Genomic DNA, 5,421 nt, shown 5'->3' on the forward strand with positions numbered 1-5,421 from the left:
GTCAAGTTACCAGGGTTGCCAGATTATTTTTCAACAAAATGCCAGGGAAGACTCAAAAAATGCCAAAACACTCAAAAAGATGCCAAAGTCTGTTGACTCCCACCCCCACTAAGAAAACTACTCACTTTTGATAGACAATTTACTATCATATCCTGGTGGCTTGCGTGTTTTCTTTTCTTTTTCTTTTCTTTTCTTTTTTTTTTTTAATTTTTTTTTGAATTATACTAAATTTCCTGTTGGGGTAATTATTTACCTACTGACTACTAAGTGGAGTGCTAAACCACTACACCACGGTTGGATTTTAAGAATGAAAAAGAAATGTGAAGATGTTTGTTTTTACGCGTTTAGAAATAATTAAGAAAAGGTGTCATTTGAAGTATAATATACAAGAAAAGAAAATGCCAAATGAAAATGCCAAATGCCAAATGATTTTTCTAATGCCAAACGGTTTTCAAAAATGCCAGATTTTTGGAATCTGGCATTTAAAATGCCAAACTGGCAACCCTGCAAGTTACAGATAATAGTGACGGGCGCTAATCAATACTCTATCGGGTAGTAATAACCAAATTAAAATTTTTGGGTACCCAGTATTGAAAGGCGGGATGGGTGGCAGTTACAGATAGTTCAGTTAGTAGAGCACGCGGAGGAACTGGGACTGATCCTAGGTTAAGTTCAGATTGATTGAGTTTATTAAGTCCTGTGTACCACGCGAGAATGATTCTACCAAAAAAAGACTCTAGAGTTAAATTGGCGTACGCGAGGCACACTCTAGAGTTAGTAATACGGTCGCGAGGCTAACTCTAGAGTCTGTCTCGCGGCCGCCAGATCAACTCTAACCACGCTAAAAATGACTCTAGCCCAGGGGCGGATAACTGTTAACAGAGAAAAAAATCTCTTACAGTTATTGTTCTTAGGGAGCGGTGCGTGTACAGACCTGAGAGAGGGGCTGTGTATTTATGTTTGTGCGGTATGTGTGTGTGTGTGTGTGTGTGTTTGTGTGTGTGTGTGTGTGTGTGTGTGTACTCAGTTCACGGTCAGCTAATCTGACCTTCGAGAACAACTCGATCATGCAGCCGAATATGGCCCCTACCAATAGTAGTTGTAGTGGCACTACTACTACTACTTCTGTAGGCATCCTTCCGTCTCAAGAGACGATGGTTTGTGCCCTGTATGGCTTTGGTCTCATTAGTCTTGTTGAGAGCAGCGATGGATGTGACTCAGCAGACCAATCCTTGCATGGCAGTCTCTACCGCAGTTGTTGCACAAGTAGTTTGACTGTGTGTTTGGTGTTTGGATCTGCTGCCTCTCTTTCCTCCTTGCTCTCCTCTCCTCAAACTTCTTCTTTCTCCTCTCCTCGCCTCTCTTCACTCCCTCCATCACTGCATATCTCTAGTCGCTGCGGTCGTCAGCAAGCGATTCCCATGTGTTTGAGTTGATGCCTGTCATTTTCATGTCTCGTTTGCAGACATCATAGAAGTGCAGAGCTGGACGGCCAGTTGGTCGCCGTCCAGAAGCTAGTTCACCGTACATGATGTCTTTGGGTATGCGTCCATTGTCCATCCTGTGTACGTGACCAGGCCATCGCAAACGTCGCTGGCAGAGCACGAGATGCATACTGAGGGAGTTCGTTCTTTCTAGCACTGCATTGTTAGTGAGTCTGTCCTGCCACCTGATGCCGAAAATTCGTCGTAGACAACGAATGTGGAAGTTTCCCAGGCGGTTCTCCTGTCTGGCATATGTTGTCCAGGATTCACTGCCATACAGTAGGCTACTGAGTACACAAGCCTGGTAGACTTGGTGTTGGTCCACACTCTCTTGCTCTGTTGTGCCATGATAGTGGCAGCTTTGGCGATGCGCTTGTTTGATTCTGCATCAAGTGAGAGGTTGCTGGTGATGGTTGTGCCCAGGTATGTGAAGTGATCAGTGACTTCTAGCTCCTCGTTGTCAATGTAAATTGCTGGTATAGAGGGGACATCCTGACACATTACATTTGTTTTCTTGATGCTGATCGTCAGCCCAAATTCCCTGCATGCGTGGGAAAACCTGTCCATCAGCCGCTGAAGGTCTTCCTCGGTATGCGCGCATAGAGCTGCATCATCTGCAAATAGCATTTCTCTTATGAGGACTGTGCGGACCTTGGTCTTTGCTCTCCGCCATGCCAGATTGAACAGCTTCCCATCACTTCTGGTGTGTAAGTGGACTCCTTCTGGGGACTGTTTGAATGCAAACTTTAGCACAGAAAATACTTTGCGATAGACTAGCGTTCTATAGAGGGGGTAGCAAGAGATTGTTTTTGTCCGTTTAACGCTAGAGAAACTGGATAAATCCTTGGGCCTCAATGATGCCTGCCTCGTGTTTCTACACATTTTTAAAAAAAATCACTCGATTATTCCTGGTGATAATAATTCAATACTTGCTTTTAAATAAACCACATTAAACTTCACTTATAAAGTAGTAGTAGTAGTAGTAGTAGTAGTAGTAGTAGTAGTAGTAGTAGTAGTAGTAGTAGTAGTAGTAGTAGTAGTAGTAGTAGTAGTAGTAGTAGTAGTAGTAGTAGTAGTAGTAGTAGTAGTAGTAGTAGTAGTAGTAGTAGTAGTAAGCTTCGCAGTCTGAATGACGTTTGCTGAGAATTGTGTGATTCAGTCATGGTCGATGAGTATAGCTTATCTCTCCGTCCATGTTATTAATTGTTTCCATTGGTCACGGTCTTGGGCCAGAGTTTTGAGGCTGTCAATATCTTGTTGTGACTTTAGTACGGAGGGCACTGCAGTATTTCTTAGTTCTTCGGGGATTAATTCGGCCTCATCTGAATCCAGAAATTTCTGATATGTAGAGAGATCCTGGTTCAGGGTAGTTAAACTAATAAATAGAGGTGCCTAAACGAGTCGATAAAATGGAGATAAAGATAAAGGGAGTAAATCTGACTCATGAATGAACAACACAAAACAAACGACGTTTCGGTCCTTGGCCTTTATAAAGTAAACACAGAATACATATATATATATATATATATATATATATATATATATATATATATATATATATATATATATATATATATATATATATATATTATATGTATTCTGCGTTTACTTCATAAAGGCAAGGGCCGAAACGTCGTTTTTTTTTTGTGTTGTTCATTCATGAGTCAGATTTACTCCCTTTATCTTTATCTCCATGCAGGGTAGTTACTATTGGTGTTAGTGGTCTCCCTATATATTTGTTACCATGATGGAAATATTCTATCATTGCAGAAATAAAATAGAGGAATTAGACGAACGGTTCGATTTCAACAGACAAAACAATATCTTGCCGGATTAAGGTCACCCCCTGCACAATCATTAGATGTTTCCTAAGAGAAGTAACCACCTCCTAAAGAACAAATACAATAATATAATTCTTATCTACAAGTAATTTATGCAGAGAACAAAAGCTAACAGAGTCTAGTCGTCCTTCACATAAAAGCAACCGCCTCCTGGCTATAAATTATATACAAAGTCAGAGGCACAAAACAAGAAATCCTTCACCACGTATAGTGGGCGAAGTGGCCGAATGGTTAAGGGTTTCACTGTGATGCGGAAGGTCCCGGGTTCAAGCCTCGTACCTAACACTTTCATTTTTATTTTCCTTAGGCAAGATTCTTAACCCCCAATTTGCTCACTTGGACAAAATTGGTGATTCCTGTTGACGTCAGATATCCTGTTTAATGGATTATCTATATTCCTTCATGGCATGACTAGGCGACGGGATCTTATGGTGTCGTTGTGGAAGGGCTTAATTTTTTTTTAAAACTTATCGTTCGAGGTCGCATACTTCTTGTCTACTATCAATTTTAGCTATTTTTGTTTTATAGCGTACTTGATTTTTAAAGTATAAAATGCAAAACATTGCTTTTTCTTGATTTTACATTGCATCCACAAAGTTCTTTATTTTTACATGATTTATCTATTTTATATATAATATTATCTTTGTAAATTTATGGTGCTTTATATATTGCCATTTGCACGCTTTTTGTTTCTCTTACCCCAAATACCACCAGCTTATTCATCTGTTTTTCTATATTTATCTGCTTTAACACACACATACACACACGCACACACAAACAAACACACAATGATCGGAAAACTCGTAGTCTCTACATTATGTCTACAGTGGAATCGGCATAAAATCTTAAAGTCAACGTCTGCTTACATTCAATGGACAACAATATATGAGTCAATTTAGATTAAAATGAACTAATATTTTTGGTCTGGGACTTTTGGCTTCATCAGGGTTCCATTGCATTTATAAGGCACTGCACAAACATAGCCCCACTCGAGTCAGGTATGAAGGGGTAGCTACACTAAATATGCGACTTGTGAGGAGTGGAAATGTAGTTCTATACGTTCTGCTTAGACAATAAGAAAAGAATTGTGTGCATAAATGATAATCTATTCTAAAAGGCCTAGACTATAGAGAGAACGAAATCGACGTCACTCATCTCCTTGTTACTGATTTTAGACAGCCATTTTCATGAATACTTCTCACTAATTTATATCAATCAGACTCAATGTTACACTCAGTATTTTATTGGTTTTTTTTGGTTTTTTTTTTTTGCTGTTTTTTTTTTTTGTTTGTTTGTTTTTTTTTGTTTGTTTGTTTTTTTTTTGTTTTTTTTTTTGTGTTGATGCGATAAATCCGGTAGGCGGATTTTATGAGTATTTTACTGCAACATCAATATCACGTCGGGATCTATTCAAGTATCGAAAATCTTGGAGATTTTGATTTAAGTACACTACTGATATCTGATATCTAAGAATATCAAACAATGCCCAGCACTACTCGCTACACCTCTGCTGTTGTGATTGGCGCTTTGCCCGTGTTGATAAACAAGTGTGTATGCGTGACCTCGAACCCATAGTCACGAAGTTCATTTCCTCGAGGTTCATTAAACAGGGGAGGCTACTTGACTTTTACTAATCACTCGTTATAAATCAAAAGGTTGTTTCCCTTGGAACGGATATTTATTCTGGCCCAAAGCAGACTATACTGTATGTTCATCTACTAGTTCTTTCCGACATAATACCAGATTGATCGATGGGGCACAAATTAGCTATTTGGGTTTGAACAGGCGTTTGATTTTTTTTTATTCCGTCTAAGGGTTTTACTGGGGGGGGGGGGGGGGGGGTCCGATAGCTCAGTTGGCAGAGCACTCGCTTCACACGCAAACGGACTGGGATCGAACCGGGTGCAGTCGATATTTTTTCTGACCCCATAAAAATTTGAGCTTTATGTAGCGCAATATCCACTAAATGTGCTCAAAGCGCTTTACAAGGGGTCCCTGGTCAACAGCAACATTTAACATGTAGGACGGGACATGCCGCCTGTAAGGCAATATTACAATTTTTCGGACAAAGACAACGCTGTTAACGGCCAGGTACT

This window comes from Berghia stephanieae, chromosome 11 (genome assembly GCF_034508935.2).
Source record: "Berghia stephanieae isolate SIO BIC M18660-M18661 chromosome 11, UCSD_Bste_1.3, whole genome shotgun sequence".
Classification (NCBI taxonomy): domain Eukaryota; kingdom Metazoa; phylum Mollusca; class Gastropoda; order Nudibranchia; family Aeolidiidae; genus Berghia; species Berghia stephanieae.